This window comes from Calonectris borealis, chromosome W (assembly GCF_964195595.1).
Source record: "Calonectris borealis chromosome W, bCalBor7.hap1.2, whole genome shotgun sequence".
Taxonomy (NCBI): Eukaryota; Metazoa; Chordata; class Aves; order Procellariiformes; family Procellariidae; genus Calonectris; species Calonectris borealis.
Genome location: NC_134351.1, coordinates 31,636,773 through 31,656,368, shown reverse-complemented (window position 1 = coordinate 31,656,368; position 19,596 = coordinate 31,636,773).

The following is a 19,596-nucleotide window of genomic DNA, read 5'->3' as shown; positions in this document are numbered from 1 at the left end:
CAAGACAGACATGGACCTGTTGGAGCGGGTCCAGAGGAGGGCCAGGAAAATGATCAGGGGGATGGAACGCCTCTCCTATGAAGAAAGGCTGAGAGAGTTGGGGTTGTTCAGCCTGGAGAAGAGAAGGCTCTGGGGAGACCTTATTGCAACCTTTCAGTACTTAAAGGGGGCTTATAAGAAAGAGGGAGAGAGACTTTTTACCAGGGCCTGTAGTGACAGGACAAGGGGCAACGGTTTTAAACTGAAAGAGGGTAGGTTTAGATTGGACATAAGGAAGAATTTTTTACCATGAGGGTGGTGAGACACTGGAACAGGTTGCCCAGAGAAGTTGTGGATGCCCCATCATTGGCAGTGTTCAAGGTCAGGTTGGACAGGGCTTTGAGCAACCTGATCTACTGAAAGATGTCCCTGCCCACAGTGGTGGAATTGAACTAGATGACCTTTAAAGGTCCCTTCCAACCCAAACCATTCTATGATTCTATTACCAGATCTGTCGCCTCCTTAGATTTATCCAGTTTGCTAAATGGCAAGTTTGACATTAGCTACTGCTGTGCTCTAAACCTAAACTGTTTCTAAACCAAAACTCTCCCCTCAGTGACAGATTTATAAAAGCAAGCATTTCAAATTTATGTTTGACTTTAAATTGATGAGTTTTTGGAATGGAACTACAGCTAGTTACTTTATCAAAGTCTAACGCTTTATTGTAAGATATAACAACTGACAGAACAACTACAGAGTAAGGAACCCGTGGTAGGCTTTGAGAGTTCAGTTAACACTTGCCACTGAAAAGTAGGTAGCCTGAGTAGGTCCTGGCACTCCGAATTGCAGTGGTTAAGATTCCATCTTCCTTCAAGGTTATAGTGAATCCACAAGATCATCATCAGTCTATTCTTTCTAATATAAGGAAAAAAGCCATACCTTGAGCTGTGTGTGTAGTTGGTATGTTTTACAGCGAGGGGGACCAGGCAATACATAACTACAGGTACAGGGTACTGCTGCAGTGTCAAATTAACTTCTATTATGTATGCCAGTTGAGAATTTAAGTAACACAGCTATCTTTTCATGTTGGACTCTTTCAACTGTATCTACTATTGGTAACAGATGTGCCACCAGGAATATTTGGGTCACTTAAGCAAGCTTCGGGTCAACAGAACCTGCTGGACTTGCTACTCACAAACCAAGAAAACCTGCTTTGTAATATCTCAGTTAGTGATGGATGACATGTGAGCTGCTGTATTGTTCTTCCCACAAATGTCTGGGCAATGGAGTTTGGGATCCTGCTGAGCACGCTGAAGGTTAGTACTTCCTCCAGAAGTGTCCTGGCAGAAAAATAAATATCAAATAATGTGGACACGACAAATCAAGTTCCTGGAATGATCTAAGGGGTTTAAAACTTGCAGCATCCATGTTCTGGGAAAATTCAAGTATTGTGTGAGCTTCACCAGTTGTAATACTGAAGGCTTCCCATCTGATTGTGTCTACAGTTTCATTTCCAAAGGGCTGTGTCAGAATAGAAGGCATGGAGCCTGATACCTAACTCTGGATGTGACACATATTCCCTTGGGTACGTCATATAGGCTTGATCCTGAGAGATATTAAGCACCTCCTGTGAGACACAGAGATACCCCACTTGCATTAATTTCTGCTGAAGTGTCTCTTCTGGAATACCATTTGTCTTTACTGTCATTGTGGTGAGAGAATCATGTGGAGGAGTGGGATGTTGCAATATTGTGCTTGTACTGCTGACATGCCAGATGGCAAAACAACTGGTAGCACTGGGATAGATGATGTTGTTAGCTTGTTCTTTGTGCATATAAAAGCAAAGAGAACAAAATCTGTCTGTAAAGACTGCACTCTTTAATGAGATGGGTACACATCCTGGAGGGACTAGGCACTGACTGAACCATCTTGGGCTTAAATAAGCAACACGAATTGTTACTGTTATATGTGAAGAGCTCTTACAGCAGATTAAATGAACCCAATTTTCATAAGTGTATATCAATGCACTGATGAATGTTGCCGGAACACTGAACAGGAATTCTCATCTTCCTCTCCTCAACCTTTTTTCCCCCACAGTTCTCTGCCAGTAACAAATACTCATTGGGCTCATGTTTTTTTAATGTAATAGATAGTTGTGTTATTTAAGGATAGCAGGCCAGCACTAAAGTCTGAAGCTGCTAACCTCTTTTAAACATATTTAGAAAGTAAATTACAAGATTTCAGCAAAATAGACATTTGGGACACAAGTAATGACAAAGAATCTTTGGGTTTATACTAGCTTTGCAAATGAATGTCCTTCCAGTTATTGATTAATAACCTTATTATTAAATAGATTTATTTATGTAAGAGCAACTCAGTGAACAGAGTATGGAGAGGTCAGTGGAGGTGACAATATGCAGGATGTCAAAAGCTCCAAGGATGTTTTGTACTACCAAAAACTGAATGTAAGGATGACATTGCCATCTTGTAAGTAATCGCTGAAATGGAAAATGGCAAGCTAGTTCTAGTGCTGCCCTTGTTTATTAATCCTGCAAGTCTGATTCCAGCAGGTGCTTAAAACCTCTCCAAATTGTCAGTTCATGTGCTCAGGTTATATGGAGTTGAGAATGTGTGACATTCTGCAGGATCAGGACTTAGTCTCAGTTAGAAAACTAAATGGGTTGGCTAGGACTACACCTGTGAGGCTGTGACCTAGAAGCATCCCTGAAAATGCTACATATTTGAGATCAGGGATTCTCTTTACTGGGAGAAAATGATGGGAGGGAGAAGGAGGAGAGAAAGAATCAGAATACAGCCTTTAGGTGTGATAGGCTAAAACACTAAAATGCAATGCTTTTCCCTAAGAGCTAACACATAGAACTAAGCCACTGAGAGTCAAATCTGATTAGGACTGCTTTGCTTTCAAAATGTCCCTTCTTTTCTGTTTGTTAACAAATGTCTAACCTAAGTGGTTGTGGCGGGTTGACTTTGGCCAGCTGCCAAATGCCCACCCAGCCGCTCTATCACTCCCCCTCCTCAACAGGACAGGGGGAGAAAATAAGATGAAAAAGCTTGTGGGTTGAGATAAAGACAGGGAGATCACTCACCAATTACCATCATGGGCAAAACAGACTTGACTTGGGGGAAATTAATTTATTGCCAATTAAAATAGATTTGGATAGTGAGAAACGAAAACAAAAAAATTGAAACAACATCTTCCCCCCCACCCCCCACTTTTTCCCTTCTTCATTCCTTCATTCCTGACTCCTCTACTTCCCACACACACACACCCACCCCTGAGCAGCAATGGGGAACGAGGGGGTTGTGGTCAGTACATAATGGTTCCTCCCTGCTGCTCCTTCCTCCTCACACTTTTCCCCTGCTCCAGTATGGGTCCTCTCCACGGGCTGCAGTCCTTCAGGATAAGCCTGTTCCAATGTGGACTCTCCATGGGATGCAATTCCTTCAGGAAATTTCCAACTGCTCCAGCATGGGGTCCTCTACAGGCTGCAGTGTGAATATCTGCTCTGGCATGGTGTCTTCCATGGGCTACAGGGAAAAATCTGCTCCACCATGGCCTCTTCCACAGGCTGCAGGGGAATCTCTGCTCTCGCACCTGGAGCACCTCCTCCCCCTCTCTCTCTGATCTTAATGTTTGTACTGCTGTTTCTCACTTTCTTTTTCCTCATTCCTCTGTTCATCTGGTGTTTCTGCCCTTTCTCAAATATGTTTTCACAGAGGCACCACCAACTTTGCTGATTAGCTCAGTTGTGGCCTGAGGTGGGTCCGTTGCAGGGTCGGCTGGAACCGGCAGTGTCTGGCCCAGGGCAGCCCCTTACTTCTCACAGAGGCCCCCCTGCTACCAAAACCTTGCCACGCACACCCAATACAGTGGTTCAGATCACATCTCCTAAGAGAGGAGTTCATACAGCGGAACAGAGGGATGCAGGAGCAATTGGATGCATTTAAAAACACATGTAAACTATTTATGGACTGTGTTGAAAGATTTGTGATATAAAGTGGGTGACAGGCCTGTCATGATGGTTGTGGAAAGTAAAAATTATTTGTCCTGAGATTACACATTATAAAGAGAGCTGATTTTGAGTTTTGCCTACATCTTTTCAGAGAACTTGGTTATAGAAGATGAATTGTTTGACTGGTAAAACCGGGAGGGGGAGGAGAAGCAAAATCAAGCAACAGAGAGAGGATAGGTTGAGGACAGTAACTTCCTAACTTGGTTTTGCCTAATGCGAAATACCTTGTTTCTGAAGTCCACGTTGCTACAGTGACCAAAGCCCCATAATCTTTAATATCAGAATATCTTTATGAAGTAGGCACATGGCTTATATGAGTGGGACATTGTCAATGGCATACATTATTACAGTAAGTATGACCACTGGGATATGACTCATAAACTTTTCAACACCAGAAGAATATCCCCAGATCTTTCATCCACTGTGAAGAGAAGTTGTTAATAACCACAGTAAAACTTCACAAATACATTAAACTAGCAATGTTCCAGTTTTAAAACAAATTGTTTATCTCCCATTCTCCCCATATAGATATATATATAGATATATAGATATATATAGATATATATAGATATATAGATATATAGATATATAGATATATAAATGTTGCTAGGAATAGCAGCCACAGAGTAAAACCTTAATCCATCAAAGTCCTTGTTATAACTGTATCAATTTCAATTTATTTGGAATGGAGGACACATACTGAGAGAACAAGCTGAAAGGAAAGGAAAGAAAAAGGAATTTTGTATTTATCTAAAGTCCCTTTTGAAGCAAACAGTGCTTTGAAGATTCAGCTGAGCATTGGAAAGGTAAGATGGGAGATAAGTGAACTATCTCACAGACAAATGCACAAAAAATAAGTCACCTTAAGATAGGTTGTACTTCAGTATAATATAATAGAGGAGAATGCAAGCCCTTTTTAAAAATAGCTACCTTTATTGTGTTGGATATTGCATGTGTAAGGCATTTAAAGACAGAAAAACTGTAGCAATAGTACATCTCTAGATGAAGCCAGTTGCATTAAAGTTGTGAGCAAAAGGAACTGTTTCAAGTCTAGTTTTATACAATTGCCAGAGTTTAGCTAAGGGAATGATGTCACACTGAGGTAAGAAAAGCAGTGCCTAGGTTAGATCTCATGCTAACTCTGGGACTGAATGACAAGCGGTACAGCACCAGTGTCTCCTGCCTGAGTTGCACATTTTCTGCATTGTTACAGCATGATTACTGTAGAATATATGAATTAAGCAGCATCTTAGCTGTAAAAAAAACTAGTTTGTGAGCCCTCTAGTGGCACTGTGTCTCTTCTGTCTTGAAGAAGTCTCCAGGGTGATTCCAGAACACCACATATAGCTAGAAAAAATTGCTTTGTGAACTTAGTGACCACTATTTGGAGCTGCAATGGCATCATGGCTCCTTCCTGCCATGCCTGTTGTACAAAGGGTAAAAGAACAACTTTCCAATATCAAAAAAAGGAGGAGAAGGTAGTATCTGGCCTCCTGGCTGAAATGGGTATTATACCAAGTTTTGGGTATGTGCCCCTGTCCACAAACCTGGGTCTGACTTATTGTCTAAGTGAAAGAGAATGGAGGTGTCCCACTTTAACCCCATCTCTTCTGGACCCTCACGTAACACAGCCACCAGCCTCTTAGTCCCTAATCCCTTCTTGTCCTGACACTGCCAGTGTATCCCAACTCAGAATGCAATGGTTGCAAAACAAAGATTCAATTTCTCCCATCCCAGATCATCCCATTCCTTTCAAATGTCTTCCTAAATTCTTCTCCTTGAGATGCCAACCTTGCCCTCTCTTCTAATCCTGGCCTAAATTCTCTGTTCAGAAGTGTGGTGGGTTAACCTTGGCTGGCTGCCAGACCTCCACCCAGCTGCTCATTCCCCCTCGTCAGCAGGGCAGGGGGAGAAAACAAGATGAAAAAGCTCATGGGTCGAGATAAGGACAGGGAGATCACTCACCAATTACCGTCACGGGCAAAACAGACTCAACTTGGGGAAAATTAATTTAATGCATTGCCAATTAAAAATAAAGTAGAATGGTGAGAAACAAAACTAAAACTAAAAACACCTTCCCCCCACCCCCACCCCTTCTTCCCAAGCCCAGCTTCACTCCTTTGTTCCCAACTGTGTTACGTGATGTAAGAAGCGCAGCCACCTCCTCCAGCTGCTCCAGCCCAGGACCTCTCCAGCCTGGCCCCTGGAGCCCAGCCTGGTGCCCCGGGGACCTGGGGATCTTTGCTCAGGCTGAGGGATGCAGCTGCCGCATTTGCAGGTTCAACCAGTAATGAAGCTGTGCACATATCCCAGAGACACAGACATGGACACACATACACACACACAGAGGACACTGACACGGTCGGTTACACAGACTGCCACAGACAAGGTGCTGTCTTCAACAGCACCTACATACAGGACTCACATAAAACATAAACATAGACAGCCAAGTCCCCTTCCTCCTCTTCAACTGGTAGAGATAGAAGTTCAATAGTGAAGGTACACACACACACACACTCCTCTCTAGGTTCACAAGCACACACACATTTGTGGATTCCTTGAGTATCGGCATGGCCCCTCTGTCCACCAGGCACCCCTGCCCAGATCCCAGGGCCCCTTACCCGCTTCACAGGTCCCCTACTCGCTGGCCAGTCCAAACACACACACTCACATGCTCATCCCACAGGCATTCCACATTAGCAAGTCCTCCTGGGCATACCAGCACAGACCCCCTGCCTTCCTGATACCCTGGCTCAGACCCAAGGCCCCCCTACTCACCGGCTAGTCCAACTTAAAGTTTGCTAGCGAATACACACGCACTCCCCACATACACCAGGATTGGGGAAGATACAGACGTTCGGCCCCCCTCAGCAGCCAGCACCAGGCACACGGGCTGTGACCCGTGGTCCTGCTCCAGCTGCTGGCACAGAGCCCCTCACTCACCTTACTCATGTTGGTCCCCCCCAGTAACTGGTTTTGGGAACACACACCATTCCCACCCCAGTGGCTGGAGGTTAAAGACCCCCCACTCACTCCAGTAGCTGGCCCTGAGACCCCCCCACTCGCTCCAGTAGCTGACACCACAGGCTGGGGGCGCCTGCACCCCTGGTCTGACTCCAGTAGCTGGCACCAAATCCACTCACAACCGTCCCCCCAGTAGCCGGCACTCTGGGCTCAAAGTCTGTAGGACCCTCCCTAGATCCAGAGAGCTATGGCCCCTCCAACTACTGACACTAGGACCCTCACTCGCTCCAGTAGCTGACACCACAGGCCATGGGGTGCCTACACCCCTGGTCTGACTCCAGTAGCTGGCACCAAATTCCATTCACACATACACAGGTCTCACCAGTAGCTGACACTTAGTCCTTGCAGCACACATACACACAGGATAGAGAGTGAGATTATGCAGAGTGATAGTTAAGAAAAGATCTAATAAGAAGATATAAGAAGATAGGACAGACCATGGCAATCAGGCACAGGGCTCAGCCAGACAAGCATGCTGACCAGCCCCATTTTACATGCGACTGGCCCCTTTTATACCCTTTTCTGTCTACTCTTCCCCCTTTTTGTTCCTCCCTGCTCCCCGTTTCCCCTGCATGTCCCCCATGGGTTTGTACAGCTCTATCGATTCTTGCACCCCTCCCAATCTGGGATTCCCCCGGTTTACAGTCTTATCAGTTGCAAAGTCTAGGTTGATCTTCCTGGAAGTGGTGCCTGTGGTTTCTTGATAGGCCATCAACTAGCGTGACTGGCGATGTTTGTTTCTTGTCATTTTCTCCATGTTTGCTTTGTCAGGTCTGCGTCTTGGTATATTTTGGTTTCTGGCTTCCCCCTTTTCCCTCAGTTTCCCAATTGACAAGATCCCTGATCAGATAACCTTGCTGGAATAAACCTTCTCACACTCTCACATGCCCTCATCAATTAGTGTGCTTGACCAGGTTTGGTTTTCATCACCACCTCCCTTATCATTTCTTAATCAGGTTTCTGTCCCTGGTATGTTCTTGTTTATGGCTTCCTCCTCTTCTTATTATCCCTTTTTGCATTGAAAAAGGTCCTTGACCAATACCCTTAAAGGAAGAGACACTCTCCTTCCACATACCCTTACAGATTCTTCTGCCTTCTCCCCCCACAAACTCAGCGGCACGGGGGGATGGGGAATGGGGGTTGCAGTCAGTTCATAGCAATTCATCTCTGCTGCTTCTTCCTCATGCTTTTCCCCTGCTCCAGCATGGGGTCCATCCCATGGGATACAGTCCTTCATGAACTGCTCCAGCATGTGTCCTTTCCATGGGGTACAGTCCTTCAGGAATGGACTGCTCCAGCGTGGGCTCCTCTCCACGAGCCGCAACTCCTGCCAGAAAACCTGCTCCTGCATGGGCTATTCTACATGGGCCGCAGTTCCTGCCAGTAGCCTGCTCCAGCACGGGCTCACCATGGGCTGCAGCTTCCTTCAGGGCATATCCACCTGCTGTGGCGTGGGGTCCTCCACAGGCTGCAGTGTGGATATCTGCTCCAGCGTGGTCCTCTCCACGGGCTGCAGCGGGACAACCAGCTTCACCATGGTCTTCTCCACGGGAGCACCTGTAGCACTTCCTCCCCTTCCTTCTTCACTGACCTTGGTGTCTGCAGGATTGTTTCTCTCACATTTTTTTTCTCACTCTGTCACAGCTGCTGCACAACCTTTTTTTACCCTTTCTTAAATGTTTTCACAGAGGCAGCTTTGGCCAGCAGTGGGTCCATCTTGGAGCCAGCTGGAACCAGCTGTGTCCAACATGGGGGCAGCCCCCAGTGTCTTCTCACACAGGCCACCCCTGCAGCCTCCCCCACTATGAAAACCTTGCCACATAAACCCAATACAAGAAGTAAGATCTCTTCTGCTCAGTTCTTCCTGCTCTGCTGGCCCAGATACTGCTGCTCCCACTCCCACACAAAAACCCTGGCTCCTGCTTTCACGGAAATTGAAAACCTCAGACACAAGCTGGTATTACCAAAAATTTGTCTGGGCAAGACTCTGAAAGCAAGAAAGGAGAATGTGTCCTGGAAAAATGGGTGTGGTAGCCATAGCAGAAATATTTAAGTTATTAGGGTAACTAATCAGTATTAAAAAGGAATTAGAGGGTACCTGCAGTGAGTCTGCATCCATCATGTGTTCTACATTATGACTGGTGTCATGAATGTGACCGGAACTACATTGTTCTTCTCAGTGTAAATATTCCATAAAGTATATGTCCACTTTATACGAAGGATAACAGTTACTTTTTTATGTAATGGGAGTTACTCTACATTTTATTTTTCCCCAAAATTATGGCTAACGTTTATGTAAAGTCTGGAGATGTTCTCAATAAGGATTTGGGGTAAACAGAGAAAATAGTGTCCCTAGAGATCAATGTCATGGTTGTACTGAGATCAGATCCAGGGGAGAAAGATAAATTTCATTGCAGTGCTGAAGATTGTCCTTGAATTATTTAAATCCCACTTAAACCCTCTTTGGAGAATTAAATTGACTTTAAGTGGGCAATTGACCCTGTTCTGGAATCCTCTTAAAGAATTTGACTGATCTTGTATGGATATTTGTGATGCAGTAGGTACAGTATCTACTATTCCATACTGCTTGCTTCTGTAATTCTACTGCTCGCTTCTGTAATTCTAAACAATGAAGACTTGTTGCTTAGAAGTTAGGTAACTAGCAGGTGTTGTGTTTGCAGGTGTGTAGAATTGTAACTAGTCTAAATTGTGTATCCTGGAAGCATTGTTAGGCTCTAGTGAAGAATAACCTTGGAAACTATAAACAAACGTGGTCCAAGCATGGCTCAGGGACAAACTGCGACCCTATAAGGTAAAGAGGAAATAAGTTCATGAAGAGTTCACTACCCTGCCGACCACCAGAGACCACCCGAGACCCTCAAGGAGACCCTAAAGGCTTTAGTGCACATGTGTCTAGGATGATGTAATATTATAATTAGTTCCTGGAAATTTAATGAATATGTAAAAGAGAATCTTAAAATATGTATGACAAGCATGGATATAAACAGAAAGGTGACTAGACCAGGTGTGCTTGATTTGTGGCAAGTCCACCGAGCACCCAGGCCTGAATAAAACAATATCTCTCCTGAGCGTGTGGAATTGGGTACTTGCACGCCGGGCACGAATCCGCTTTTTGGTCAACAGTTTTTGGCGACCCAGGTGGGACTGCTGTGAAGCCTTGCCTGGATCGACTTGCCGGCTCTCGGTGGGGAGACCCTGCTCTCTGGACTCCAGCGTGCACCGACCTTTTGATCGGGGACTCCGTGAGTATTCTCCCCGACCAGAGCAGGTGAGCGACTCAATGGTGCAACGCTAAGGTAAATGAGATATTGTTCTGGGGTATAAAATTGTGCATGCATTTGGTAAGGAATTGTGGCCAAAGGTAAAAAGGTATATTCATATGCGTTTGACAGTGACGACTGGAGTATATGAAATTGTGGCGCCAAAGGTAAAAAGGGTATATTCATATACGTTTGACAGTGATGACTGGAGTATATGAAACCATGGTTAAGAACGTTCTTTTTGGGCAAAAATATGGGAACTCAACAGTGTAAAGTAACTCCTTGCTCTCCCCTTGGATGCATCATAAAATATTGGGGAAAATTTGGGGGAGATCCTTCGAGAAAGGAGAAATTAATTGAGTATTGTACTAAATGGTGGCCAATGTATAAATTAGAAGATGAGGTAAAATGGCCAGAATTGGGAACTTTGCAATGTAATACTATGTTATTTTGTTGACAACAGGGTAAATGGGAGGAGGTCTCTTATGTGGACTTGTTCTTTACCTTGAGAAATGATCATGAAATTCGGAAGAAATATAAACTTTTAGACTCAGATTCTAATGCGATGATGATGATGATGGAGGACAAGGAACCAAAAACGCATTGTTGTTCTGCTTGTAGTATAGGAAAACGGTGTTTAAAACTAGGAGAAGAGGAAGAAGATATACAGATGTTGGTGGCACCGAGTAAAAATGAAAGTTTTGAAACTGAAGCAAGGGGAAGTAATACATTTAGTCCAATACCTGGCAGAACTAGGACCCAACAGGGGTCTGTTTTATTAGCACCCCTTCGTCAGGCTGTGAGCCCAAGGGGGGAACCAGTGTTTGTGAAAATACCTTTTACTACTTCTGATTTGATGAATTGGAAAGAATTGGCAGGATCATATAGGGAAAATCCTGCAAAGGTGTATAGATCTTTTAAGACAATTATTAAAAATCATAATCCAGATTGGCAAGATATTCAAATTCTTTTAAATAATTTGTTAACTCCTGCAGAAAAGAGGGTGGTATTGAAAAAAACTAATATGGAAAATTAAAGAAAAAATAAAAGATAGGAAACAGAAAGCTGCTATTCTTGCGGCTGCTTTTGTGGATGCCCAAGGACCTGCTGGAGGTAGAGGCAGAGGGTACTTGAGAGGCAGAGGTAGAAGATGTGGAAATATATTTAGACAGTCTGCTCCGGTAGGGATCAATCAATGTGCTACATGTAAGAAACAAGGACACTGGAAGAATGAGTGTCCAAAAAATAGAAAAGTTAGCCAGCCACAACAAATCCCACCTGAAGCTGATCTACTTATGATGGGAGGGGATTCTGAATGATGGGGACCGGGGGCAGAAAAGTATATTCTCCCAGCTGAGCCCCTGGTTCCAGTAAAGCTGGGAAATGAAGTAGTTGATTTCTTAGTGGACACTGGAGCAAAATATTCTGTTACAAATACATGTAAAGGACCAATGAGTAAATTTAATGTATCTATTGTTGGGGTCACGGGAAAGAAAGAGGTAAGGCCTTTTCTGAAACCTTTAAAATGTAAAATTGGAGGAAAAACATTGATGCATGAATGTTTATATATACCGGAATGCACCATGCCTCTCTTAGGACGGGATTTATTGAATAAATTGGGAGCACAAATTAACTTTAAAAAAAGGAAAAATCCAAGTTCATTTTCCTGAAGCTAATGCCTGGCAAGCCCAAGTTTATTTATTACAGACAAACACAGATGAATCTGAAGAAATACCAGAATAAATTAAAGATGCAGTTTACCCTTTTGTTTGGGCGATAGAGAAACCAGGAAGAGTGAAAAATGTGGAACCGTTAAAAGTTGAATTGAAAACAGGAGTTCGACCAGTAAGAAAGAAACAATATCCTATTAGTATAGAAGCCAGAAAAGGTTTGGAACCAATAATAAATAATTTTACTCCTATCCTTCCAGTGAAAAAGTCACATAACCAAGGATATAGGCTGGTTCAAGATTTAAGAGCAATAAGTCAATTAGTGGTGGACATTCATCCAGTAGTCCCTAATCCATATACGCTGCTAACAACTATCAATGAATCAAATGTACATTTCTCAGTTTTAGATTTGCAAGGTGCTTTCTTTTGTATACCTCTGGAAGAAAACAGTCAAAAGATTTTTGCCTTTGACTGGGAAGATCCGTCGACTGGGAGGAGGACTCAGCTCTGCTGGACTGTGCTGCCACAAGGGTTTAAAAATAGCCCAACCATCTTTGGAGCAGCCTTGAACAAGGAACTGGAGCAGTGGTCCGGTAAGGAAGATCAAATCACCCTCCTTCAGTATGTTGATGACATCCTATTGGGAGCAGATACTATTGAGATCTGCAAAGAGAAGACTGTTAGCCTCCTAAACTTTTTGGGAATGGCTGGGTACAGGGTGTCAGAAAAGAAAGCACAAATTGCAAAACAAACTGTAATTTAGTTGGGATTTGAGATTTCCCAAGGACAACGAAGATTGGGAAACGATAGAAAAAAAAGGCCATTTGCAAGATGGCACCCCCTCAATCTACAATATCAAGCTCTGTTAGTGGAACAAGATGACATCATTTTGAAGTAAGTGCAATTTTAAATCCTGTTTCTTTAATGCCAAGTGAAAAAGAGAGTGATCCTAACCATAATTGTTTATAAGTTATCAAACAGGTATATGCCAACAGGCCAGACCTGAAAAATGTCCCTCTCCAGACTCCGGATGAAGAATTATTTACTGATGGAAGCAGCTTTGTTGTGAAAGGAGAAAGGAGGGCTGGCTATGCCGTGGTAACTTTAACTGAAGATTGAGAAGTAAAAGCATTACCTCCAAATACATCCGCCCAGAAGGCAGAGATAATAGCTTTGACAAGAGCTTCAGATCTGGCTAAAGGTAAAGGAGTTAATAGTTATACAGACTCTAAATATGCTTTTGGAGTTGTTCATGCCCATGGAGTGATATGGAAAGAGCGAGGACTTTTGTCTGTCAGTGGCTCACCTATAAAGTATGGAACAGAGGTTTTAAATTTATTGGAAGCAGTACAAAAAAACCCAAAGAAGTTGCTGTGATTCATTGTAAAGCACATCAAAGAGGAAACTCAAAAGTGATACAAGGAAATTGAAAAGCAGATGAAGTTGTCAAGCATGTGGCGCTAAATACCACAATCTATGTTTTAATTCCATCAAAAGAAATTCATCTAGAATCCCCAAATTATAACGAAAAAGAAAATAAGTTGGCTGAGCTATTACAGTGCAAAAAGAATGATCAAGGATGATGGATTACTTCACATGGACAATGTATAGTAACTCCCGAAATCATGAAAAAATTGATGGTCACAACCCATGCTGAGACACATATGGGAGCAGAAGCAATGGTCGAGTTGGTAAAACGATATGCAATAGGGACTAAAATGTTATTGATTGCTAAAAGTGTGAGTAATAAATGTGAGATTTGTCTTAGGAACAATCTGAAAATACAAATCCGACCCCCTCCTGGAGAGGTAAAGAAAGGCATAACTCCCGGTGAGTATTGGCAAATAGATTTTTCAGAGTTACCAAGGTGCAACCAATACCGATATTTATTGGTATTGGTAGATACCTTCTCTGGATGGCCAGAAGCTTTCCCGTGTCGAATCAACAAGGCAAAAGAGGTAACAAAACACTCAGTTTAAATGGATTGAAGCTTTACCACTTTCCTTGTTAAGAATTAGGATGACTCCGAGAGCTAGAGAAAAAATAAGTCCATTTGAAATTCTGTATGGTAAACCTTACAATGTCAATCTAACAGGAAGGTTTGAACAAATGCACATAATAGGAGAAAAAGTGTTAACTGAGTATCTCTTGTCTTTGAGTAAAATATTAAGTTCTTTACACAAATATGTTCTTTTGAGGACACTTTTACCCCTTGAATTTCTGGTACATTCATTCAGTCCAGGAGACCAAGTCTACCTGCGAACATAGAAGGACGACTCCCTTGGAGAAAAGTGGAAAAGACCCTTCCAAGTGTTACTGACAACAAACACTGCTGTAAAATTAGGAGTAGACTCTTGGATTCATTACACCAGAATAAAGAAAATACCTCCTAGACTGTGGACATCTATACCTAAGGGACCATTGAAATTAACTTTAAGGCGTACTTGATGAATTACCAGAGATGTTGCTGAATTATTTGTGATATTTAAAATATTTATTGTTAGAAGGAAAACCAAATTAATTAGGAAATTGTGGGTTTAAGAATAGAAAATGTGGAGCTTGTTGATGTGGAGAAGAATTGTGGAATCGGGAGTTTTGGCCAAGATCAGATAGGACTTTGGCCTGTGCGCTGAGAACTAGTAGACACGTACATACGCCTGAGAAAAGACCTGAACACCTGGCTTAGTTGTCCCTTCTGTAAGGAAACTGTAAACATCAAAATGTAAAAGCTCTCAGTTAGGAATGCTGCTTGTGGTTACCCTGAGGTGTGGCCTAATGAGTACCAGCTGATTCAAGAGTCAATGAGTACCAGCTGATTCAAGAGCCAAAACAGGTGAAGGGAATTGTGAGCAGACATGTGATCGTTGCTGGAAGGAAGATTTAAGAGAGGCAATGGAGAGTGACAGGGGTGTGTGTGTGAGGCAATGGAGAGAGACAGAAGGCTGAGGCAATGGAGAGAGAAAGACTGTGGGTCTGCCCTGTTATGATAAAGGCTCCAGTATTGTAACAATAAAGGATTCTGTGCATGTATATGTGAGGGTCTGTGCAATCATACACCACATGTTGATATTAATTATGACAATCAGTAAAGCTGAATCCCAATTTCTATTGCCAAAATGGGATAGAAATCGAAATATCTGAGAACTATTAGCCCGAGAAATAACCAACATGTCTTCTTTTTGTATTGCAGAACCTAAGTGATAATTCACAGTTAATTGAGAAGAAAATTCAACAATTAAAGAACTTAGCATCCGGATTTAAGGAACGAGAAGGATAAGATCTTTCTTGGTTATTTTCGTGGCTTCCAAATTTAAATTGGCTCAGACAGTTGTTCTTATTTGCAATACTGATCGTCATCTTAGTTATAATTACTTGTTGTTTGATTTAATGTACATCTTTTTGTAGACCAAATGCTTATAAGTAAATGATGTGAGACTCATGATGCTCAACATCATAAGTCTCAAAGGGGGGAATTGATGTAGTAGGTACAGTATCTACTATTCTATACTGCTTGCTTCTGTAATTCTACTGTTCGCTTCTGTAATTCTAAACAATGAAGACTTGTTGCTTAGAAGTTAGGTAACTAGCAGGTGTTGTGTTTGCAGGTGTGTAGAATTGTAACTAGTATAAACTGTGTATCCTGGAAGCATTGTTAGACTGTAGTGAAGAGTAACCTTGGAAACGAGAACCATAAACAAACGTGGTCCAGACATGGCTTGGAGACAAACCTCGACCTTATAAGGGAAGAAAGGAACAGGTTCACGAAGAGTTCACTACCCTGCCGACCACCAGAGACCACCCGAGACCCTCAAGGAGACCCTAAAGGCTTTAGTGCCCATGTGTCTAGGATGATGTAATATTATAATTAGTTCCCGGAAATGTAATGAATATGCAAAAGAAAAACTTAAAATATGTATGAGAAGCATGGATCTAAACAAGAAAGGTAATTAGACCAGGTGTGCTTGATTTGTGGCAAGTCCACCGAGCACCCAGGCCTGAATAAAACAATATCTCTCCTGGGCGTGTGGAATTGGTTACTTGCACGCCAGGCACGAATTTGCTTTTCGGACAACATTTGTGCATTGCAGATATGATTTATGAACCTGAGTTAGTTGTTCTCATTATCATGTTATATCTATATACTCTCACTTGCCTGAGACAGAGGGGTTATGAGCTAACTTCCTGTGTGCTATAAGGCGTTTCAGACATGCATGTAACTAACAGTATATTATCTTACTTTCTGAACTAGGAAGAAAAGAGGGGAGGGAATAAAAAAGATCAACTTTTTAATTCATATTAAACAGAAGCATTGTTTTATAGTTGCTTTTGTTTTACACACAGTGTGGTAGGTTGACCTTGGCTGGACGCCAGGTGCCAACCAAGCTCCTCTATCACTCCCCCTCCTCAAATGGACAGGGGGAGAAAATATGATGAAAGGCTCGTGGGTCGAGATAAGGATAGGGAGATCACTCAGCAATTACCGTCAAGGGCAAAACAGACTCAACTTGGGGAAATTAATTTAATTTATTGCCAATTAACAACACAGTAGGACAACGAGAAAAAAAAAAACAAATCTAAAAACACCTTCCCCCTACCCCTCCCTTCTTCCCGGGCTCAACTTCACTCCCGACTCCTCTACCTTCTCCCCCTGAGCGGGGACAGGAAATGGGGGTTGCGGTCAGTTCATTACGTGTTGTCTCTGCTGCTCCTTCCTCCTCACACTCTTCCCCTGCTCCAGCGTGGGGTCCCACCCACGAACTTCTCCAACGTGGGTCCTTCCCACAGGCTACAGTTCTTCACGAACTGCTCCAGCATGGGTCCTTTCCACAGGGTGCAGTCCTTCAGGAATGGACTGCTCCAGCATGGGTCCCCCACAGGGTCACAGTTCCTGCCAGAAAACCTGCTCCAGCGTGGGCTCGTCTCCACGGGTTCACAGGTCCTGCCAGGAGCCAGCTCCAGCACGGGCTTTCCACGGGGTCACAGTCTCCTGATAGGGATTAACGTCAAATACAAAGGAGCAATGAAGAGATTTATGGTTCTTTGGTCGAAATGATGCAGATGGTTAGGAATACCTTGTGAATAGGCCGACCGGACACATAGTAGATAAAAAGGCCTTGAAACTTAGTATTCTAGATAAGGAGGCCAACCTTGTATCTTGAGATAAGAGGGTGGTGCTAGTGAGAATTACGCTACTTAAGCCAGGAGCTAGAACTAAGTATGTGTGAAGACTGAGACTTTTGCATATGTTAATGAATGTAATGAATATGTATACTCTAAGTGTATATAACTTCTATGGTTAAGTGATTTGGCACGCACACTAGGTGGAGCGATCCCCTGTGCGTCCAGCGCTGCAATAAAGAATACCTGCTTCCTAAAACTCTAAATTGAGTCTTAGAGAGTTTTTCGGAGATGACTTCGTTTCAGATTGGCGACCCAGATGGGACCTCCTCTGCTTGCCTGCGGGACCCGCTGAGAAAAAGGAGTCCCTTCGGTACCCCCGGAGACTTCTCCGGAGGGACTCCTCGCCTCATCCGGATCACCGCAGAAGCAGACAGAGGACTACCTATTTGATAAAGGTATTCTTTAACTCCTTAACTTTTGGGATTGGCCAATTTGGGCTCTCCATAAGACGTAGGCAGAGGGTCCTACGCAGGACGGCGTATACCGAGGCGCTAGCGCCTTAGTGGTATACATTGGTTTTGGTTTTGGTTAATTGAGTAAGAGGATACCTGTAAGTCGTGAGGAGACGTCCTACGCGAGGTAAAGAGCATTGGTGCTCGCCCCTGGAAAGGTTGGGGTTTGGGGTTTGAGTCCCCATAAGGTGGTATCCTCAAGTGCCTTGGGGTCTCCTAACTGTAGTGATAGGGGTTGTATGTGGCATTGCCATAATTATAGTAATCTGTTGTAAAATCCGGTACTGTGTATTATGGTTTAAACTGATCTGTGTGGACTTGTGGCAAACGGTTTACGGTTAACGATTTATGCTATATGTGAGCTTGATTATTATTCTAATTGATACAGTTTGTGGTGTGAGTGAGAAGCATAACGGGCCCGTTTGTGTGATTGAGTGTCTGCATTGTACGTGTGAGACGCAGCACAGCTGCGAAGCGAGTGCGGAGTTCTGATCTGCGGTTCCGTGTTCTCCGTGAGGAGAGCGGCCGGAGACGAACGAAGCAGATGAAATGACATATATATGAGTTTCTGAGAAAGATGTCCTCTACATGCTGAAAATAGTCGTACCCCTATATTTATATTGGAGTATATTTGGTGTAATCATAGGATAACTGTAAACGATGGGAATGAAATAATTTGTCCTACATGTCAAATTTGGTTTAGTTAAGAGTGAAAAGGCTTCCCCTTCTCTATGCAATAAATGTAATAGTTGCCGGCCTATTATAGTAACCCGGTGTTTGAGGTGCGAAAAGGTGATTAAGATAGACTCACGAGGCGAGTCAGTCTACTGCTTTGGGTGTTGGGGGTGGAGAAATTTTAGTGATTTTTAATCAAATTTCAACTACACTTTGTGTAAGCAAGCAAGATGGGGGGTCGACAGAGTGGAGGCATTGTGAAAAAAAGCCCCTTAGGTTATATTTTGGCACATTGGAAGGATATAGGAGGACCCCCAGGTGGGAGCATGAATAGGAAAACTTTGATAAAGTATTGTAAGCAGTGGTGGCCCTTTAATGGGACCTTGAATTATAACACTTTGTTACAATTAATGTTGTTTCTAAGAAGGGAAGGAAAATGGGATGAGGTTGTTTATGCTGATATGTTTTTCACTTTAAGGAACCACCCAGAATGGCAAAAAGAGTGTGGTATAAATCTGGCCCCGCAAGATCCTCTGGTATTGGCTTTAGAAAAGGAAAATGAGAAAGAAAGGAAAGGAAAGTTGAAGAGGTGTTGTTCAGCGTGCAGCATAGGGCAGAGATGTGTAAAGTTAGGAAAAATAAGAGATCCCGGAGTGGGAGATCTGCCAGAACATTATAAGCCGCCTGCAGGAATACAACAAAGGGAAAATGAGGACTCTGACTTGGGAACCCCCCCAGATAGCACAATATCCTCTCACACTCGAAGCAAAGAGCGAGTAGTGGTGCAGGCACCACTGAGGGAAGCAGTGGGACCAGAAGGAGAGCCTGTTTTAATAAAGGTTCCCTTTTCCTCACTTGATCTTGAAACATGGAAAAACATGGCAAAGAGTTACCGAAGTGACTCTGTGGGGGTGACTAAACATTTCCAGTTTTTAATAAAACAGCACAATCCTGATTGGACCAGGTGACAGAAACTGAGAAACAGTTAATCTTAAAAACCGCACAAGATCTGGCTAGTGATCAGCTCAAGAGTACTGGGGAAGATATAAAAGAACACTTTCCCTTACAAGATCCGCACTGGAATCTGAATAAAGGGGCCCACCTTCGGTTGTTGAATTCTTACAGGGATTGGATTATAAGGGGAATGGAGCGGGCTATTCCAAAAACAATCAACTGGTCAGCCCTATATGCCATTCGGCAGGGTCCCAAGGAAACCCCCTCAGAATTTTTGGATAAATTACGAGACACTATGAGGCGGCACGCTCCTTTAGATCCGGGATCGGAGATGTGAATCCAGCAG